The 22,939-nt window shown below is 47.5% G+C and overlaps 1 pseudogene; it reads right to left on the minus strand.

The window, feature by feature from the left end:
• Positions 1–595: 595 nt before the first annotated feature.
• LOC129060512 (putative uncharacterized protein FLJ44672) lies at positions 596–2,379 on the minus strand (annotated as a pseudogene).
• Between the last annotated feature and the right edge of the window lie 20,560 nt (positions 2,380–22,939).

Below are 22,939 nucleotides of genomic sequence, written 5' to 3' on the forward strand. Positions count from 1 at the left end.
CTCCCAACTTGAGTTGTACTTTTTTTTTTTTTTAATTATTATTAGTATTATTATTATTATTATTATTATACTTTAGGTTTTATGGTACATGTGCGCAATGTGCAGGTAAGTTACATATGTATACATGTGCCATGCTGGTGCGCTGCACCCACCAACTCGTCATCTAGCATTAGGTATATCTCCCAATGCTATCCTTCCCCCCTCCCCCCACCCCACAACAGTCCCCGAAGTGTGATGTTCCCTTTCCTGTGTCCATGTGTTCTCATTGTTCAATTCCCACCTATGAGTGAGAATATGCAGTGTTTGGTTTTTTGTTCTTGCGATAGTTTACTGAGAATGATGATTTCCAATTTCATCCATGTCCCTACAAAGGACATGAACTCATCATTTTTTATGGCTGCATAGTATTACTTTTTAAGAAAGTGATTCACCCTGCCTTTGCCCCCTTCCCCAGAACAGAACACGCTGATCATGAGCGATATTTCTTATTGTGCCAAAAAGTTGCCATGACCGTCATTAAACCTGTTTAACACCAAATAATAAGGAAAATAAAATAAAAAATTCGGGCTTGGTGCAGAAACTCACTCCAAATAAATTACCTACCAAAATATTTATATAATGGTGGAAATATTTCAAAATTCCATATTTTGGGATTTATACAAAAAAGATAAAACAATTAGAGGCCAAGAGGCTGCCGGAAGGGAAAAACGGAGCCTGGAAAGGCCATTGTGAGGAATGAGGCCCATGGGCCCGAAGAGGCCACTGGCAGGCGGGAGCTGGGCTTGCCGAAGCGGCCGAGAGGCAGGAGCTTTGGACTGGGGAGGCCGCAGTGAGGCGAGAGCTAGCTGGGCGTGGAGAGTCCGCTGTGAGGCCAAGGCCGGGCCCGTGCAGGCCTTCGGGAGGCAGGAGGCCGGGCCTGCAAAGGCCGACTGGAGGTCAAGTTCTGGGCCTGAAGAGGTCGCCGGAAGTCAAAAGCAGGGCCTGGGAAGGCCGCCGAGAGCCATGAGCTGGGCTGGGCCGAAAGAGGCCACTGGGAGGCAGGAGGAGCTGGGCCTGGAGAGGCTGACTCGAGGAAGTTTTGCACCTGGAGAGGCCGCCGAGAGGACGGAGCTGGGCCCGGGGAGGCTGACTTGCAGCTCTTCCAGGCCCACTTCCAGGCCAACTTGAGGATGACCTGGGCCTGCAGAGGCCGCCGGGAGGCCAGAGCTGGCCCTGGAGAGACCGACTCAAGGGCAGTCTGGGCCTGCAGAGGCCGCCAGGAGGAAGAGCTGGGCCTGGAAAGGCCGACTGGAGGAAGTCCAGGGCCTGGAGCGGATGCAAAGGAGCAAACACTAGGCCGTGAAACGCCGCCGTGATGTCCCAGCTTGGCCTCCGGGAGGCAGGAGCTGGGCCTGCGGAGGCCACCCAGAGGCGGGAGCCTGGCCCGAGGAGGCCACGGCGCCAGGCAAGAGGTGGGCCTGGAGGGCCCACTGTGAGGTAGAGGCCAGGCCTCTAGAGGCCGACAGGAGACAGGAGCTGGCCCCAGAGGGGCCCTCGTCAAGGACGCGTTGCGCCTGGAGAGGCTGCCGGGAGGCCAGAGCTGGGCCTGGAGAGGCCGACTTCAGGACGATTTGGGCCTGCAGAGGCCACCGGGAGGCCCAAGCTGGGCCTAGAGGAGCCCACCGACCGGAGGCCGTTTGGGGCCTGGAGACGCCGTCGGAGGGCAGGAGCTGAGCCTGGAGAGGCCACTGTGAGGCCTGAGCTGGGACTGGGGAGCTTGGCTTCAGGAAGTTGTGGGCCTACCAGGGCCGCCGGGAGCTGGGCGGGAGCTGAGTCCAAAGAGGTTGTTGGGAGGCCAGAGTCAGGCCTGGAGATGCAGCCGGGAGGAAGAACTGGGCCCAGAGAGGACGCCGGGAGGCTGCAAGTGGGTCTGGAGAGGCCGACTTGAGGAGGCCCAGCCTCTGCCTCCCACATGGCAGTCTCTGCAGGCCCAGCCTCTGCCTCCTGCATGGCGGCCTCTGCAGGCCCAGCTGTTCCTCCTGGCTGTGTCTCCTGGCCCAGCTCCTGCCTCCCAGCAAGCAAGCTCTTTTGGCTCAGCTCCCACGGGCGTTTGTAGGCCCCGAAGTTTCTGCAGCCAAGCTCTTCAGGCCCACGTCCTGCCTCCCGGTGGCCTGTGCAGGCCCAGCTCTGGCTGGAGAAGAGCCTCTGCAGGCCCCACTGTTGCCTCCCAGGGGCCTCTCCAGGCCCAGCTCTCACCCCACGGCGGCCTCCCGGGACCAAGTCCCTGCCTGCCTCCCGGCAGCCTGCGTGCGGCCCAGCTCCTCCCTCACGGTGGACTGTTCAGGCCCAACTCATGCCTCTGGCACCCTGCCCAGAGGCGTGAGCCCCTGCCTCACACTGGCCTCTCTCACGCTGAGAGAGGTCCTCCGTCACGCTGTTGAGGCCCAGCTCATGACTCTGGTGGCCTCTCCAGGCCCAGCCCCTGCCTCGTGGAGGCCCTCCGGAGGCCAAGCTCATGCATCACGGCGGCCTCTCCCGGCCTGGCGTTTGCTCCTTTGCATGCACTCTAGGCCCTGCACTTCCTCCAGTCGGCCTCTCCAGGCCCAGCTCTTCCTCCCGGCAGCCTCTGCAGGCCCAGACTGTCGTCAAGTCGGCCGGTCCAGGGCCAGCTCCTGCCTCCTGGCGGCCTCTGCAGGCCCGGGGTGGCCAACTTGAGGACGACGTGGGCCTGTAGAGGCCGCTGGGAGGAAGAGCTGGGCCTGGAGAGGCCAACTGGAGGAAGTGCAGAGCCTGGAGCGCATGCAAAGGAGCAAACACCAGGCCGGGAGAGGCCACCGTGACGCATGAGCTTGGCCTCCAGAGGGCCTCCGCGAGGTAGAAGCTGGGCCTGCGGAGGCCGCCCCGAGGCGGGAGCCTGGCCCGAGGAGGCCACGGCGAGGCAAGAGGTGGGCCTGGAGGGCCCACTGTTGAGGTAGAGGCTGGGCCTCTAGAGGCCGCCAGCCAACAGGCAGTGGCTGGGCCTGGAGAGGCCACCAGAGTCATGAGCTGGGCCTCAACAGGCCAGCGTGAGGGAGGACCTCTCTCAGCGTGAGAGGTACATATTATTACACTGTAATATATAATAAAATAATTATAGAACTCACCATAATGTGGAATCAGTGGGCGTGTTAAGCTTGTTTTCCTGCAACTAGATGGTCCCACCTGAGCGTGATGGGAGAAAGTGACAGATCAATAGGTATTAGATTCTCATAAGGACAGCGCAAACTAGATCCCTCACATGCACGGTTCACAACAGGGTGCGTTCTCCTATGAGAATCTAATGCTGCTGCTGATCTGAGAAGGTGGAGCTCAGGTGGGAATGTGAGCAAAGAGGAGTGGCTGTAAATACAGATGAAGCTTCCCTCACTCCCTCACTCGACACCACTCACCTCCTGCTGTGTGGCTCCTTATGGCTCCATGGCTCGGGGGTTGGGGACCCCTGCTCAAATGCATCCAGAACAACCCTTCCCACACCAGTCTTCATAGTGGTCAAGTGCAGCAACCACTTAGCTCCCAAGGCATGTGCCTCAGCTGGCATTTTGTCACAATCAACAGTAAGTGGTAGCTTGAGTCATTGTGAGGTCACTTCCTGGAAATCACCAGCATCCCATTTCCCACTGGCAAAGAGCTCAGCACTACCCCCTGGGAAACCAAACCTATGCCCAAATCCCATCTGTGTGGGTTTATCTCCTGGGACCCTTCCTAGCATATTAGTCAGAGTCCAATCAGGAAGCATAAACCACTCAAAAGTTTAAAGTGGTAAAATTTAATACAGAGAATTATTCATTATAACAGGTGAACAGCATAATGAGAGATTGGCTAGCACAAAGTAAAGAGAACTCTAGAGAATATAGGACTAGCCCAGGCCAGGCATGGTGGCTCATGCCTGAAATTCCAGCAATTTGAGAAGCTAATGCAGGAGGACTGCTTAAGGCCAGGAGCTAGAGACCGGTCTGGACAACACGGTGAGACCCTGTCTCTATCCAAAAAAAGAAAAAAATTAGCTTGGAGTGGTGGTGCACACTTGTAGTCCCAGCTACTCGGAATGCTGAAGTTTGAGCCTGGGAGGTCAAGGCTGCAGTGAGGCATGATTATGCCACTACAGTCCAGCCTGGTGACAGAGCAAGACCCTGTCTCAAAGAACAAAACAACAACAACCATTTACAGACAGAAAAGAAATAGAGCTAATAAGCTAAGGAAAGATGTTGAACTGTGACAAGTAAAGTAATATGAGGTATTTTATCTATTTAAAATAATCAAACAAAAAATGAGTTACTAAATTATAATACCCTGTGCTGGCAAAGGTGCAATGAAATGGGCACTTTCTTATACTATCAGGGGTGTTTAAATTGTGTATAAGCCTTCCAGGGTAAAGCTTGTCAATTTTTTAAAATAATAGAGACAGGGTCTCACCATACTGCCATACTGCCTCCTCCAACTCTTGGCCTCAAGCAATCCTCCTGTCTTAGCCTCCCAAAGTGCTAAGATTATAGCTGGGAGGCACCCAAAACCTTGTCAATTTACATCAAGGGTAATGAGAATGTCCATTCACCATGACTCACAGTAATCTTACTTCTGGGGAGACAATTCAATCTAAACAAAAGGTCATCTGTACAAACACAGTAAACATCTGGGAGTAACCGAAGACAGAGTTGGTCAGTGAAATAAGAAACAGTTATAAGAAATTAAACTATGGTATTAATAGGCACCTGGTAAAAGGTCAGTTGATGTTAGCTGCTACTTTTTTGTTGTTTTGAGACAGGGTCTCACTCTGTCACCCAGGCTGGAGTGCAGAGAGGCCTGATCATGACTCACTGCAGTCTCAGCCTCCCTGGGCTCAAGTGATCCTCCCACCTCAGCCTCCCAAGTAGCTGGGACTACAGGAACATGCCACCACACTAGGCTGATTCATGAATTTTTCTGTAGGGATGGTGACTCCCTTTGTTTCCAAGGCCTATCGCAAACTCTTGGCCTCAAGCCATCCTCCTGCCTCAGCCTCCCAAAGTGTTGCGATTACCAGTGTGAGCCACCACACCTGGCCAGCTGCTAGTTGTATCAATATTATTATTATTCCACTCAATTAAAAATTATTATTTTCAAGGCTGTGCAACAGTATGTATCCTACAGGATAATTATAAAAACATATACAGTCGTCCCTCAGCATACAGAATTAGTTCCAGCCCCCCATCTCTGCATATACCAAAATCCATGCTTACTCACGTTTTGCTGTCACCCCTCTGGAATCCACGTATAGGAAAATTCCAAATATTAGTTGGGCATAGTGGCAAGCACCTATAGTCTCAGCCACGTGGGAGGTTGAGATGGGAGGATCGCTTCAGCCTGGAAGGTTGAGGCTGCAGTCAGCTGTGATAGCACTACTACACTCCAGCCTTGGACAACAGAGTGAGACCCTGTCTCAGAAAAAAAACAAAATAAAACAGGTTAGAAATTGTAATGAGGTCTGTTGGGCAAAATTCCATATAAGCAAAGTATAAATTAATAAAGCAAATGGTGATAAATTAGTACGATTGACTTTCTGGAGTTTCTGACAATAAAAGTAAGAAAAATGGAAAACACAAAGACAGAGGGTAAAAAGAGAAATTAGGAAAGCATTCTACATGTTTAACAGGAAGACACTGGCCATGTTCGTGCAGCAGCAGTATGTCATGATATGACATACCTTGGAGAGAAGTTAACAGATGAGGAAGTTGATAAAAATCATCAGAGAAGCAAAATACTGGTAGCGACACTCAAGTAAACCACGAAATTTCCATAACTTATGTCAGCAAAGTGGGAATATTGTACAGTGTGTGTTGAAGTTCCTATACAACATTGTTTATCTGCCTTTCGTTTGTTTGTGAGGAATGTATATACTAAAAGTTCTTCTTGCTGTCAAAGAATATGTGTGAATAAGTCATTTTAACTTATTCTTCTGTTTTTCTTTGATCTTCCTGCCATCATCCCACAGCCTTACTTTAGAAATTTTTTTTTTAGAAAATTGAACAAGTGCTCCTTGTGGTGGCACATACCTCTAGGATGGGAGGCAGGGGTGGAAGGGTCACTTGAGGCCACGAGTTTGACACCAGCCTGGCCAACAAAGTGATACCCCATGTCTACAAAACAATTGAAAACTTAGCCAAGTATCGTCATGTATACCTACAGTCCCAGCTACTCAGGAGGCTCAGGTAGGAGGATCCTTAGCCCAGGAGTTCAAGGCTGCAGCGAGCTGTGATAGCACTACTGTACTCAAGCCTGGGTGACAGGGTGAGACCCCATCTCCTAAAATAAAAAACAAAGAAAAAAATAGTTCAAGTAGCAAGTAGTATGTGGCTTACTCTGAATATTTCTAAACTAGAAATTCTCAATCTTTTGGGGTCTAACATCCCTTTACATTTTTTAACTTTATTGAAGATCTCTAAGACTATTTCTTTCTGTAGATAATTATATTAAAACTAGAAAATAAGACACAAGTTTTTGAATATTATTCATCACATATTAAAGCCATTACATGTTGATATAATAAAAGATTTTAAAAATATTTAATATTCATTACATATTAATAATAAAACCATTACATGTTGATATAATACTTTTTTTTTTTTTCTTTGAGACTAAGTCTTGTTCTTTTGCCCAGGCTGGAGTGAAGTGGCACAATCTCAGCTCACTGCAACCTCCGCCCCGCAGGTTCAAGCGATTCTCCTACCTCAGCCTCCCAAGTAGCTGGGATTACAGGGGCCCACTACCATGTCCAGCTAATTATTGTATTTTCTTAGTAGAGAAGGAGTTTCGCCATGTTGGCAAGGCTGGTCTTGAACTCTTGACCTCAGGTGATCCACCCGCCTGGGTCTCCCTAAGTGCTGGGATTACAGGTGTGAGCCACCGCGCCCACTCCGATTAATATATGTTTTAAAACACTGATTAGTCAGGCAACAACACCGGGCAATGGGTCTCCTCATTCCCAGCGACGCAAACCCCACTGCACGGCTGAAGGGTTGCAAGGGCTGCAGAGCCAAAAGGCTCTGACTTGAGATTTCATTATTTTACTTGTATTTTTATTTGTATTGTGAGACAGGTCCTGCTCTGTCACCCAGACTGGAGTGCAGCTGTGCACTTACAGCTCACTGCAGCCTCGACCTCTTGGGCTCAAGCCATCTTCCTGCCTCAGCTCCCCAGTAGCTGGCAGTACAGTTGAGTGCCACCACGCCTGGTTATTTTTTTAATTTTTTTGTAGAGTGAGGGGCCTTGCCATGTTGCCCAAGCTGGCCTCAAACTCCTGACCTCAAGAGATCTGCCCACTTCAGCCTCCTGAGTAGCTGAAACTACAAGTACACATCACCATGCCTAGCTACATTTATTTAATTTTGAAAAATATTTTTGTAAAGAGCAGATCTTGCTGTGTTGTCCAGGCTGGTCTTGAACACCTGTCCTTAAAAGATACTCCCACCTCTGCTTACCAAACAGCTGGGACTACAGGCATGAGCCACTGCAATGAGCCTGAAAAGATTTCTTTAATCTAGCATCCCATACTTGGTAGGATTGGGAAAGGCAGTAGTGTTTTTTAAAATTACTTCATAATTTCAGTAACAATCAAACTCAACCTTGACCCCTGCCTTCTCTCACACCCCATATCCAGTCTGTCAGGAAATCCTGTTGACTGTCTTCGACATGTACTAAAGATCCCCACCCAGCAACTCCCTGGCCTCCTCCCCTACCTCTCCCCTCTGACCATCTCTCAACACCACATGACCTGGTCAGGACCACCATCATCTCCCGCCTGGATGTTGCCAAAGCTTGGCCCCCATGCTTCTACCCACATCTTCCCATAGTCTTTCTCAACTCAGCAGCCAGAGAATGCTTTTAAATCAGGAGACAGATCACGTCGCCTCTCTGCTCAGAACCCTCCTGCAGTTCCCATCTGAGTCAGAGTAAAAGCCAAAGCCCCAGCAATAACCTCCCGGGGCTTATGTGATCTGTACAGATCCCCACCCAGCAACTCCCTGGCCCCCTCCCCTAATTCTCTCCCTCTCTCCGTCTGCTCCATGGGCCTCCTTCCAGAGCCTCAGACACACCTCAGACACTTTATTCTATTGTTTCTGCCTACAGGCCTCTTCCCTCAGCACCTTGGCCAGCTCCTTCCCCTCCTTCAAGTCTTTACTCAATTTTCACTTAGGAGGCCACCCCTGACCGTTCTATTTAACATTGCCATCTGTCCCCATGCCCAACATGCTCATTTCTTCTTTCTTTACTTTCTTCTTTCTTTTTTTCAAGATCTCACTGTCACCAAGGCTGGAGTGCAGTGGCGCAATCACAGCTCACTGCACCCTCAAATTTCCAGGCTCAAGCGATCCTCCCACCTCAGCCTCCCGAGTAGCTGGGACTCCAGGTTCATGCCATCATGCCTGGCTAAATTTTTTAGTATTTTATTTTATTTTATTTTGAGACAGAGTTTCACTCTTCTTGCCCAGGCTGTAGTGTAATGGTGCGATCCCGGCTCACTGCAACCTCCACCTCCCAGATTCAAGGGATTCTCCTGCCTCAGCCTTCCAAGTAGCTGGGATTACAGGTGCGTGCCACCACGCCCAGCTAATTTTTGTATTTTTAGTAGAGCCGGGGTTTTGTAATGTTGGCCAGGCTGGTCTCGAACTCCTGACCTCAGGTAATCTGCCCGCTTCGGCCTCCCAAAGTGCTGGAATTACAGGCGTGAGCCACCACGCCTGGCCAATTTTTTCATTTTTTTGTAGAGACAAGGTCTTACTATGTTGCCCAGACTGGTCTTGAACTCCTGGCCTCAAGTGATCCTCCTGCCTAAATTCCTAAAGTGCTGGGATTACCGGCATGAGCCATCATGTCTGGCTTCATGTTCATTTCTTCTTGCTGCTGCAACGTAGTTTGCAGTTTCCCACATTTAGTGGCTTAAAACGCCACAAATCTACCATCTTACAGTTCTAGGGGCCAGAAACCCAAACTAGGTCTATTAAGGCTAAAGTCAAGGTGTCAGCAGGGCTGCATTCCTTCTGGAGACTCTAAAGTGTTCCCTTGGCTTTTCCAGCTTCTAGAAGCCACCCCCATTCCTTGGATCATGGCCCCTGACTCCATCTTCAAAGCCGGAAGTGAAGCATCTTCAAATCTCCCTCTCTTACCTCTGCTTTCATCACCACATCTCCTGCTCCAATTCTGAATCTCCTACTCTCTTTTATAAAGACCCTTGTGATTGCTGGGCATGGTGGCTCCCACCCAGAATCCCAACACTTTGGGAGGTCAAGGCAGGAGGAACACTTGAGGCCCGAAGTTTGAAACTAGCATGAACAACATAGTGAGACCCCCACCTCTAGAAAAAAATAAAAATAAATATAGCCCGACATGGTGGTATGCGCCTGTAGTCCCAGCTACTTGAGAGGCTGAGGTGAGACAATCGATTTAGCCCAGGAGTTTGAGATCAGCCTGGACGACATAACTAAATCCCATCTATACAAGGACAAGGTGGGAGGATCACCTGAGCCCAGGAATTCACGGCCAGCCTGGGAAACAAAAGAAGACCCCATCTGGCCAACACGGCCAACCTGGCCACCATGGTGAAACTCTGACTCTACGAAAATGAGCTGGGCATGGGTGACATGCATGTGTAGTCCTAGCTACTTGGAAGGTTGAGATGGGAGGATCGCTTGATCTCAGAAGGCCAAAGCTATAGTGAGCTATGATCACATCACTGCACTCCAGCCTGGATGACACAGGGAGATTCTGTCTCAAAAAAAAGAAAAGAAATATATATTTAATCTCTGTCCCTGGTTCCTGGCACAGAGCTTCTAAAGCTCTCACAAAGATCTCAGTGATAGATGTGACAGGAACATCTTTTGTTTTAATATTTGGTCTTGGTCCCAGGTTTCTAACACAAGAGCCTCTAAGAACTGTGGGATCTCCAGCATGGTAAGAATGCATTTGGGGATGTTGTTGAGATGACTGGGTGACTGCAAGCTCCTAAATTTCTTCAAGAGGAGGGCTGATTACCATGCAACCACATGGTAAGAGGCTTGGAACTTTCAGCCTCATGCACTGAACTCCAGGAGGAAGAGGGGCTGCAGACTGACTTAATCACCAACAGCCAAATATTTTATCAATCATGCTTGCATAATAAAGCCTCCATAAACACCCTGAACGGGGTTTGCAGAGCTTTCAGGGTTGCTGGACACAGGAGATGCTGGGAGGGTCACATGTTCAACAGAGGGCATGGGAGCTCTATGCCCCTCCGAACTTAACTTGCCCTGGGTATCTTTCTTTTTTTTGAGACAGCATCAGGCTCTTTTGTCCAAGCTAGAGTGCAGTGGCACAATCTCAGCTTACTGTAACCTAAGCCTCCCCAGTCCCCAGCTCAAGGCATCCTCTCATCTCAGCTTCCCTAGTAGTTGGAACTCTAGGTGCACAACACCACACCGGTTATTATTATTATTTTTTAATTTTTTATAGAGACAGGTCTTCACCATGTTGCCCAGGCTGGTCTCAAACTCCTGAGTTTAAGCGAACCTCCCACCTTGGCCTCCCAAAGTGCTGAGATTACAGGCATGAGCCACTGCATCCAGCATGCACGTCTCTTTCATTGACTGTGTCTGAGATGTATCCTTCACAATGAAGCAGTAATAGGAAATGAACTGGCCAGATGTGGTGGCTCACATCTGTAATCCCAGCACTTTCAGAGGCTGAGGTGGGAGGATCACTTGAGACCAGGAATTTGTGGCCAGCCTGGCCAACACAACAAGACCCCATCTATACAAAAAATAAAAGAAACTAGCCAGATGTGGTGGTGCAGGTATGTAGTCTCAGCTACTAGGGAGGCTGAGGTGGGAGAACCACTGGAGCCCAGACAATCAAGGCTGCAATGAGCTATGACTGCACCATTGCACACCAGCCTGGGCAACAAAATAAGACCCTCTCTCTCAGAAAAAAAGAAACTTTTTCTGAGTTCTGTAAACTGTTCTAGCAAATTATTAAACCTAAGAAGACAGTTATGGGAACCCCCAATTTGTAACAGGTTGGTCAAAAGTACAGGTGACAACTTAGGACTTGCCATTGGCATGTGAAGTCAGGATGGTCTCGTGGGACTGAGCCCCTAACTTGTGGGGTCTGTGCTAACTCCAGGTAGTGTCAGAATAAAGTCATGGGACACCCAGTTAACATCCAGAGCACTGAAGAATTTGGTGTAGAAACTCCATACATACATTCAGTCGGAAGTGTGTGAGTAGAGACAAACATGGGCTTTTCTGTCACCTGTCTACCTGCTTAACTGCATAGGAGAGGCAATACGTGGTGCTCATGAACAAAGCAAACATTAAAGTCAGACCAGACCCAACATTTGACTCAGTCTTAATATCCAGGTGAGCTTGGGCAAATCATTCATTATTCCTAAGGCTTCATCACTCCATTCATAAGATGGGGATAACTGTGGCACCTACCTGTGATTCTGTGAGAATTAATGAAATATTATGCTTGGGGTTATTGTGATCATTATACCTATTCCAAACTATTTGACAAGGACAGTGATGGATGATGACATCAAAAAATCAGAAACTGCAATGAGGTCTCTCAGGCAAAATTTCATACAAGCAAATTACTGTCTCTACAAAGCATTCCTGCCACACTTAATTCACCATTCCCTGAACAAAATATGCCATCTTCGTTGTTCAGGTCTGTACAGTGCTGGTTTCCCTTCCCGGACAGTTTGCTCTATCCCATCCCAGCCCATTCCCCATCCCTCCACCTCCCACTTCCCTCCCCACTCTCATACAACTCTTCCTCATCTTTCAGGACTTGGCTTCAATGTCACCTTAACCTGAAGCTTCTCTCACTCTCCAGAAGAGCTTCCCATTGCACTTGATGCATGCACTATTATTTGATCATTTTTGAGTTACAGTCCAAATCTTTTTGTACCTGAATAACATGTTGCCCAGTCAGTCTCTCTTCCTGGATTCAGAAGTCTTTCATGGTAGATCCAGCTGGAAGTGACAAAAATACATCTTTTGACATAAAGGGATGACACAGACAGACATAAGTTCTTAAACGTCTTAAATGTTATGTGAAAATTAAACAGAATTCAAAGACTTGTGGGGAACACTTAGGAGGGAAAGTTACTGGGAATGTCATAAAGGGTTAATTTGTATTTTATTTTATTTTTTGAGACAGTCTCATTCTGTCACCTAGGCTGGAGTACAGTGGTGCAATCAGGCTCACTGCAGCCTTGACCACCTGGGCTCAAGTAATCTCACTTAATTTTTATTTGGTTTAAGAAAGTCTTGGTTGAGGGTGGTGGCTTATGCCTGTAATCTCAGCACTTTGGGAGGCTGAGAGAGGTGTATTACTTGAGGCCAGGAGTTTGAGATCAGCCTGGGCAATATATTAAGACCCTGCCTCTACCAAAAAACAGAGTGAATGTGTGGGAGACAATTCTTCCACAGACTGGGAGTGAAGGAATAATTTCAGGATGATTCAAGTGCATTACATATATTGTGCACTTTATGTCTATTATTACTGCATAGTAATATATAATGAAATGATTCTACAACTCACTATAACGTAGACTCAGTGGGATCTCTGAGCTTGTTTTCCTGCAACTAGACTGTCCATCTGGGGTGATGGGAGACAGTAACGGAATATCAGGCATTAGATTCTCGTAAGGAGTACACAACCTAGATCCCTCGCATGCACACTTCACAACAGAGTTTGTGCTCCTGTGAGAATCTAATGCTCCTGCTGATCTGACAGGACATGGAGCTCAGGTGGTCATGCAAGCGACGGGAGGGGCTAGAAATACAGATGAAGTTTCCCTTCACTCGCCTGCTGCTCACCTCCAGTTCTGTGGCCCTGTGGTTGGAGACTGCTGCTCAAGTGCATTCGAAAGGATCCATCCCACGTCATTCTTCAGAGTCATCTTTACTGCTGCAGTGGTCAACTTGTAGCACCCCTAAGCTCGCAGGACATATGCTTCAACTGGCATGTCACAATCAACAGTATGTGGTAGCTTGAGTCATTGTGAGGTCACTTCCTGGAAATCACCAGCATCCCATATCCCATTAGCAAGGAGCTCAGCACTGTTCCTTGGATAACCAAACCTATTCCCAAATCCCATCTGTGTGCGTCTATCTCCTGGTACCCTTCCTAGCATCAATTTTGTATTTGTAGGAGTCCAATCAGGAGACACAAACCACTCAAAAGTTTAAACTAGAATGAGCAAGGTGGCTCACACCTGTAATCCCAGCACTTTAGGAGGCCAAGGTGGGTGGACTGCTCTGAGCTCAGGAGTTTGAGAACAGTCTGGGAAACATGGCGAAACCTCGTCTCTACAAAAAACACAAAAATCAGCTGGGTGTGGTGGCACTTACCTGTAATCCCAGCTACTCGGGAGGCTGAGGCAGGAGAATTGCTTGAGCCTGGCAGGTGGAGGCTGCAGTGAGCAGAGGTTGTGCCACTGTACTCCAGCCTGGGTGACAGTGTGAGACCCGGCATCAAAAAGAAAAAATGTATATATATGTAAATTTAATATAAAAAGTATTAATTTTGGCCAGGCACAATGGCTCATGCCTGTAATCCCAGCACTTTGGGAGGCCAAGGCAGACAGATCACCTGAGGTCAGGAGTTCGAGACCAGCCTGACCAGCATGGAGAAACCCCATCTCTACTAAAAATACAAAATTAGCTGGGCATGATGGCACATGCCTGTAATCCCAACTACTCAGGAGGCTGAGGCAGGATAATCGCTTGAACCCGGCAGGTGGAGGTTGCGCTGAGCCGAGATAGCGCCATTGCACTCCAGCCTGGGCAACAAGAGTGAAACTCCATCTCGAAAAAAAAAAAAGGTATTAATTTTTACAGAGGATCAGCACAATGAGGGACACACTAGCACAAAGTAAAGACAACTCTAGAGAATACAGAACTAGCAGAGGCCAGGCATTATGGCTCATGCCTGTAATCCCAGCATCTTGGGAAGCCTAGGCAGGAGGATCGCTTGAGGCCAGGAGGTGGAGACCAATCAGCGCAAAATAGTGAGACTCTGTGTCTACCAAAAAAAGAAACATTAGCCAGGTGTGGCGGTGGTGCGTATCCGTAGTTCCAGCTACTTGGGAGTCTGGGGTGGGAGAATCCCTTGAGCCTGGGAAGTCCACACTACAGTGAGCCAAGATTGTGCTGCTGCACTCCAGCCTGGGCGACAGAGTGAGACCCTGTCTTAGAAAGAAAAAAGAAAAGAAAGTGTTAATCCCCCTATGGGAATCTCCTCTTCTCCTGCCCTTTCTGGAACCTCACTTCTTCCTCAGTTCTTCCTCCCACTTTCCTGTATCTTTAACCTATCCCCCACTTTTAGCTCCTTCCCATCATCATTTAAATTACTCAAACTTCTTCTGTTTTAAAAACCTCTCCCTAAACTCAGTGAGAGGTCTCCTGCACACCCATTCAGCCATCTGCTCTCCCTGGTGCCTTCTCTACAGCAGCCTGAGCCATGTCTCTAATCCATGAATCTCATCATGTTACTCCCCCATTTACATCACTTCTCCTTGCCTCAGGGATTAAGTCCAAACTCCTTTAACAGCCCCTGCTCTGCCCTGCCTTGCAAGGCAGCCTCACTGCTTGCCCCTCTCCATTTCATCTGCTGTGGAGTCCAACTGAGCCTCATCCGCCCCTTGAACGCACACTCTTTCTCCTCTGGGAGTCTCTGAAGTGGGTGATATCCTCTGCTTATAATACACTTCCCCTTAAACCTCTACTCTCTTCCTAGCTAGCTTTGACTCCTCTGTCACTTGTCCACTTTGGCATCACCTCCTCATGGAAGACTTCTTTGACTCCCCAGATTCTCAGGAGCATGGCAGGTGAGGTGCTCCTCCCATGAATGGGTGGAGATTAGGGAGTGTGTGTTATTCATGTTTAATTCACCAGTGCTTAGCTGAGTACCTGGCATAAAATAGTTACTGTGGTGGCCAAAGTAATAACCCCCACCCCCACCAATTGCTCATGTCCTATGTTACGCAGCACAATTACATAGGAAGGGGGAATTAAGAGTGCAGATAAAATTAATGTTGCTCATCAGCTGACCTTAAAACAAGATTATCCTGGAGTATCTAAGAGAGCCCATGTAATCACAAGCATTCTTTAAAACTGGAAGAGGGAGACAGAAGGTTAAGAACCAGAGATGGTGGGCACAATGGCTCATGCCTGTAATACCAATACTTTGGGAGGCCAGAGCAGGAAAATCTCTTGAGTGCAGGAGTTCAAGGTCAGCCGTGGCAACATACTGAGGCCCCATCTCTACAAAAAAATAACAAAATTCACTGAGTGTCACGATGCTTACCTGTAGTCCCAGCTACTGGGAAGGCTGACATGGTAGGATTGCTTGAGCCTGGGAGTTTGAGGCTACAATGAGCCATGATTGGACCACTGAACTCCATCCTGAGTGACAGGGCAAGGTCCTGTTTCTAAAGAAAAAAAGGACATTGGAATCAGGGTCCTCTCCATCCTGAGGTGCCTACAAGGCATCTCTCTCTGCAAATGAGTAAACATCACCCTCCAACTCCTTACAGAGTGGAGCAGCAGGAAAACTCCTTCACCTCATTTCTGTGCTGCTTGGGAGGCCTGGACAGCCCAATAACCAGCTCCTTGCTGATGAAGCTATCAGGAAATGGCTCGAGTTGAATAAGGAGAATTTGGATCCTTCTTTTGGTTCTCAATAGGCAGGGTAGGGGCCAGGCATGGTGGCTCATACCTGTAATCCTTGCACTGTGGGGGGCCAAGGTGAGAGGATTGCTTGAGGCCAGGAGCTCAAGACCAGCCTGGGCAACATAGCAAGACCTGGGTGGCATACACCTGTGGTCCCTACTACTTGGTAGGATGGGGTGGGAGGATTGATCACTTGATCCCAGGAGTTTCAGGCTGCAGTGAGCCATGATCACACCACTGCACTTCAGCCTGGGTGACAGAGCCAGACCATGTCACAAAAAGTTAGAAAGAAAAAAAAAAGAGAGAAGGAGAGAGACTATACACAGGCACCACCACATTTGGCTAATTTTTAAATATTCTGTAGAGACAAGGTCTTGCTAGGTTGCCCAGGCTAGTCTAAAACTCCTGGCATCAGGTTGGGCATAGTGGCTCATGCTTGTAATCCCAGCACTTTGGGAGGCTGAGGCAGGCAAATCGCCTGAAGTCTGGAGTTCAAGACCAGCCTGGCCAACATGGTGAAACTCTGACTCTACCAAAAATACAAAAATTAGCTGGGCAGTAGTGGCGTGTACCTGTAGTCTCAGCTACTCGGGAGGCTGAGGCAGGAGAATCACTTGAACCTGGGAGGCGGAGGTTGCAGTGGACCCCATCACTGCACTCCACCCTGGGTGACAGAGCGAGACTCTGTCAAAAATAACAACAACAACAAAAACAACAACAACAAAAAAACTCCTGGCATCAAGACATCTTCCTGTCTTAGCCTCCCAATGCCCTGGGATTATACTGTTTCCTATAATTGAAGACACTTGTTCTTATACTGCTTTAAGGTATAAAGGAAAAAAAAAAACACAGATAATGGCAAATGTTGGTGAAGGCCGGGCATGGTGGCAGCCTGTAATTCCAGAACTTAGGGAGGCTGAGGTGGGCAGATCACTTGAGGCCAGGAGTATGAGACCAGCCTGAGCAACATGGCAAAATCCCATCACTACAAAAAAAATATAAAAATTAGCCAGGCATGGTGGTGTACACCTGCAATTTTCAGCTACTCAGGAGGCTGAGAAGAGAATCACTTGTGCCTGGGAGGTCAAGGCTGCAGTGAACTGTGATGGCATCATTGCACTGCAGCCTGAGAGACAGAGCAAGCCCCTATCTAGAAAAAAAAAAAAAATGTCAGTGAAGATGTGGAGGAATTGGAACCCACATACATTACTGGTGGGAACACAAAATCGTGTAACCATTTTGTTTGGGTATTTCTTTTCTTGTCATTTTAATTGGATTTTTTAAAAATCAAGACAGGGTTTCACTATCTTGCCCAGGCTGGTCTTGAATTCATGGGCTCAAGCCATCCTCCTAGCTGAGCCTCCTGAGTAGCTGGGATTACAGGTGTGAGCCATTGCATCCAACTGGTGTAGCCACTTTAGAAAACAGTCTGGCAGTTTCTCAAAAGGCTAAATGTACAGTCATCCTATAATGCAACAATTTCACTCCTAGGCATATATCCCAGAAAAATAAAAATATATGTCCACACAAAAACTTGTACAACAATCTTCATAGCAGCATTATTCATAATGACCAATACATGGAATACATGGAAACAACCCAAATATCCACCAACTGATGAACAGATAAACAAAATGCAGTGTGTCTCTACCATGGAATACTGCCATAGAAGGAATGAAATATTGATACACACTATGACATAAAGGAACTTTGAAAACACTGTGCTAAGAGGGAAAAAAAGCCACAAAATATCACCTATTGTACAATTCTATTTGTCCAGATTAGGCAAATCTATAGTGACAAAAAAATTAATCAATGGTTGCCTAAGGCTGGGGGCGAAGGTAGGTGGGGAGAGTAGGAGGTAGTGGCTAAGGGGTATAGATTTCTCTACAGGGTAATCAAAGGTTCTAAAAGTGACTGTGGTGATAGATGCACAGCTCTGTGAATATTCTAAAACCTACTGAATTGCAGATTTCAGTAAATAAAGTGAACGGTATGTGAATCATATTTTAATAAAGCTATTATTTAAAATAATGATAATAGGGGGCTGGGCACAGGTGGTCATGCCTGCCTGTAATCCCAGCACTTTGGGAGGCTGAGGCAGGAGGATCACTTGAGGTCAGGAGCTTTGAGCCCAGTCTGAGCAACCTGGCAAGATCCCGTCTCTATGATAAAAAATGAAAACATTAGCTGGACATGGTGGCACATGTCTGTAGTCCCAGCTACTTGGGTGACTGAAGTGAGAGAACTGCTTGAGCCCAGGAGTTTGAGGCTACAGTGAACCATGATCATGTCACTGTACTGTAGCCTGAGCAACAGAGCAAGACCCTGTCTCTGAAAAGGAAAGAAAACAAATGCAAGTTTTTATCACTTTGTGAGTGTAGCCAAGTTGGAGAAGAAATAGACAATAGTAAAAGAGCACTGAATAACGAGGGTGAGTGGCTGGTTAGGCTCAGTTGCTAGCTAAATGGCTTCTAAAAAATTCATTAATGAAGTTACAGCTCTGGGGACAGTCATGTAGTCAAAGAATAAATGCTAAATTCATTACAAATACCCATGGTCTTTCTTTACATGCCTTCTAGTGAAAAATTCCTAAGTGCCTAAATAGCAAGTCTGCAATGATAGCAGCTGTTTATTAAAGACTACAAAAAAGAAATGGAGGCCGGGCGTGGTTGCTCACATCTGTACTCCTTGCATTTTGGGAGGCTGAGGCAGGCAGATTGCCTGAGGTCAAGAGCTCCAGAGGAGCCTGGCCAACATGGTGAAACCCCATCTCTACTAAAAATACAAAAATTAGCTGGGTGTGGTGGCGGGCGCCTGTAATCTCAGCTACTCGGGAGGCTGAGGCAGGAGAATTGCTTGTACCCAGAAGGTGAAGGTTGCAGTGAGCCAAAATCGCACCATTGCACTCCAGCCTGGGTGACAAGAGAAAGACTCTATCTTAAAAAAAAAAGAAAAAAAAGAAATGGCATCTTCTTCAAGAATTACATCGTGTTTCATGATAAAGAAGTTCTAATTTTGCATTTGTTCAAGTATTGATGAGATTTAGCCAATATGACACCCAACTTGGATAAAATGCAAACACACAATTTCATTTTCTCATTAACAAAACCGATTAGGTAGTCTAATATCAACTCTGATCTTATTAAAAACTGATCAGATTAAAAAAATTATGGAATTATGGAGCCAATAAGATGTTACAACCTGTTCCAAGGGGAATTCCAAAATCCACACATATCTGAGACCATCAAGTACAATGAAATATATTTGATTACTATATTGAAAAATAAACTGATTACATAGCCAACAATTGGACAGGGGTCTCCTCATCCACAGCCACACAAACCCGATCATGCAGCTATGTGGTTACAAGGCCTACATAGCCTAGAAGGGACTGGTCTGACTTGAGATTTCATGTGTATTTGTATTTTGAGACAGGGTCCCACTCTGTCACCCAGGATGGAGTGCAGTGGTATAATCATAGCTCATTGCAACCTTGACCAACTGGGCTTAAGAGATGCTCCTGCCTCAGCTGCCCCCAAACCTGGGAATACAGGCAAGTACCACCACGTCAGGCATTTTTTTTCATTTTTGTAGAGAGAGAAGTCTTGCTATGTTGCCCAAGCTGGCCTCAAACTCCTAGAATCAAGAGATCTGCCCATCTCAGCCACATGAGTTAACTGGGGCCATAGGTACATACCATCATGCCTGGCTATATTTATTTTATTTTATTAAATTTATTTTTTTTGTTTTTTTAGAGAGGAGGTCTTGCTATGTTGCCCAGGCTGCTCTCAAACTCATGGCCTTAAAACATACTCCCATCTCTGCCGCTCAAACTGTTGGAACTATAGGTGTGAGCCACTGCACCTGGCCTGACTTGAGATTTCTTTTATCTAGCATCCTTTACTTGGTAGGATTGGGAAAGGCAGTAGTGTTTTGTAAAATTACTTCATAATTCAATTAGAGTCAAACTCAACTTTGACCACTGCCTTCTCTCACAGCTCACATCCAGTCTGTCAGGAAATCCTACTGGCTGACTTCAACATGTATCCAGGCTCTGACCATCTCTCACCACCACCGTGAACCCGGTCAGGATCACTATCATCTCCCACTGGGATGTTGCCACAGCTTGGCCCCCATGCTTCTACCCAAATCTTCCCATAGTCTTTCTCAACTTGGCAGCCAGGTCGTGCTTTTAAATCAGGAGACAGATCATGTCCCCTCTCTGCTCAGAAGCCCTCGGTGGTTCCCATTTTAGTCAGAGTAAAAGCCAAAGCCCCAGCAATAGCGTCCCAGGGCTCACACAATCTGTACCAATCCCAGCCCAGCAACTCCCCGGCCTCCTCGCTGACTTTGCTCCCTCTATCTCTTTGCACAACTGGCCTCCTTCCAGAGCCTCAGACACACCAGAGAGTTTCCTCCTTTATCCAACAGGATAAAGATCCTGTTGACTCAGCCTACAATGCTCTTCCCTCAGCACCTTGGCCAGCTCCATCACCTACTTCAAACTTTTGCTCAATATTCACTTATGAGGCCAACCCTGACCACTCTACTTAACATTGCCATCTGTCCCCATTCCCACCATGCTCATTTCTTTCTTTCTTTTTGAAACAAGGTCTTGCTTTATTGCCCAGGCTGGAGTACGCTGGTGCAATCACAGCTCACAGCAACTTCAACCTCCCAGGCTTAAACAATCCTCCCGCCTCAGCCTCCCTAGGAACTGAGACTACAGCTGCATGCCACAACATCTGGCTTTTTTTTTTTTTTTTGAGACAGAGTCTCGGTCGCCCAGGCTGAAGTGTAAGGGTGCAATCTTGGCTCACTGCAATGTCTGCCTTTTGGGTTCAAGTGATTCTCTGCCTCAGCCTCCCGAGTAGCTGGGATTACAGGCACCCACCACCACACCTGGCTAATGTTTGTATTTTCAGTAGAGATGGGGTTTCACTATCTTGGCTAGGCTGGTCTTGAACTTCTGACCTCGTGATCCACCCTCCTCAGCCTCCCAAAGTGCTGGGATTACAAATGTGAGCCACTGCGCCTGGCCTTTTAAAAAAATTCTTTTTAGACATGAGGTCTCATTATGTTGCCCAGGCTGGTCTTAAGCTCCTGGGCTTAAGCGATCCTCCTACCTCAGCCTCCTAAAGTTCTGGGATTACAGGCATGAGCAACTGTAACATGAGGTCCCAGCTTCATGTTCATTTTTTGTTGTTGCTACAACAAAGTACCCTACATTTAGTGGCTTCAAACACCACAAATCTACCATCTTATAGTTCTGGGGGCCAGAAGCCCAACTAGGTCTATTAAGGCTAAAGTCAAGGTGTCAGAGGGGCTGCATTCCTTCTGGGGGAGGCTCTAGACAGAATGTGCTCCTTTGCCTTTTCCAGCTTCTAGAAGCCACCCCCATTCCTTGACTTACCTCGTGACTCCATATTCAAGGCCAGAAGTGCAGCATCTTCAAATCTCCCTCTCTGACCTCTTCTTCCATTACCACATCACGTTCTCTAATTCTGACTCTCCTACCTCCTTCTCTTATAAAGATCCTTGTGATTGGTGGGTACTGGGCCTCCCATCTGGAATCCCAACATTTTGGGAGGCCAAAGAGGAAGGACTGCTTGAGGCCAAGAGTTAAGAGATCAGCCTGGGGAAAACAGGAAGACCCTGCCTTTACAAAATTAAAATTAAAATCAGCTGGACATGGTGATGCACGCCTGTAGTTCCAGCTACTGGAGAGGCTAAGGTGGGAGGATCACTTTAGCCTAGGAAGTCAAGGCTGCAGTGAACTATGATCACATCACTGCACTCCAGCCTCAGTGGCAGAGTGAGACTCTGTCTCAAATATAAGAAAAGAAATATACATTTGGTCTCTGCCCCTGGTTCCTGGCATAGAGCTTCCAAAGCTCTTATAAAGCCCTTCGTGACAGAGGTAATAGGAGCATTTTCTGTTTTGATATTTAGTCTTAGTCCCAGGTTCCTGACACAAGGGCCTCTAAGGTCTTTCAGATCTGCAGCATGGTAAGAATGCATGTGGGATGCTGTTGAGCTAACAGGGTGGCTGCAAGCTCCTAGACCGCTTCAGGAGGAGGGCTAGCTGCCAGAGAAAGCAACCACATTTTTTTTTTTAAACGGAGTTTGCCTCTTGTAGCCCAGGCTGGAGTGCAATGGCACAATCTCAGCTCACAGCAACCTCCACCTCCTGGGTTCAAGCAATTCTCCTGCCTCAGCCTCCTGAGTAGCTGGAATTATAGGGATGTGCCACAACGCCTAGCAAATTGTTGTTATTTTTAGTAGAAACGGGGTTTCACCATGTTGGTCAGGCTGGTCTCAAACTCCTGACCTCAAGTGGTCCATGTGCCTCAGCCTTCCAAACTGCTAGGATTACAGGAGTGAGCCACCGCACCTGGCCCCAACCACATTTTTTGAGGCTTGGAACTTTCAGACTCACCTGCTGAACTCCAGGAGGCAAAAGGAACTGGAGATTGACTTAACTACCAATGGCCAATGATTTTATCAATCATGCCTCCATAAAAACCCAAACAGCAGGGTTTGGAGAGCTTCTGTGTTGCTAAACACAAGGAGGTCCTGGGAGGGTAGTGTGCCCAACAGAAGGCATGGAAGTTCTGTGCCCCTCCCCACTTACCTCGTCCTGTGCATCTCTTTCATTGGCTGTTCCTGAGATGGAGCCATTACATTGAGCCAGTAATAGAAAATAAGGTGGCCAGATGCACTGGCTCATGCCTGTAATCCCAGCACTTTGGAAGGCAGAGGTGGGCGGAATCACTTGAGCCTAGGAATTTGAGACCAGCCTGGGCAACATAAGACCCCATCTATATAAAAAATGAAAGAAATTAGCCAGATGTGGTGGTGGGAACCCTGTAATTCCAGCTACTTGAGAGGCTGAAGCAGGAGAATCACTTGAGCCCTGGAGGTTGAGGCTTCAATGAGCTATGATTGCACCACTGCACACCAGCCTGGACAATAGAGCGAGGCCCTGTCTCTTAAAAATAAAAGAAAAAAACCTGTTTTTCTAAGTTCTGTGAGTTGTTCTAGTAAATAATTAAACTCAAGAAGAGGGTCATGGGAAACCCTGATTTCTAACTGGTTGGTCAAAATACAGGTGACAACCTACGACTTGCAACTGGCATCTGAAGTGAGGGTGGTCTTGTGGGACCGAGCCCCCAACCTGTGGGTTCTGCGCTAACTCTAGGTAGTGTCAGAATGGAATTGTGGGATAC

Source organism: Pongo abelii, chromosome 6 (genome assembly GCF_028885655.2).
Source record: "Pongo abelii isolate AG06213 chromosome 6, NHGRI_mPonAbe1-v2.0_pri, whole genome shotgun sequence".
In the NCBI taxonomy this organism is placed as follows: Eukaryota; Metazoa; Chordata; class Mammalia; order Primates; family Hominidae; genus Pongo; species Pongo abelii.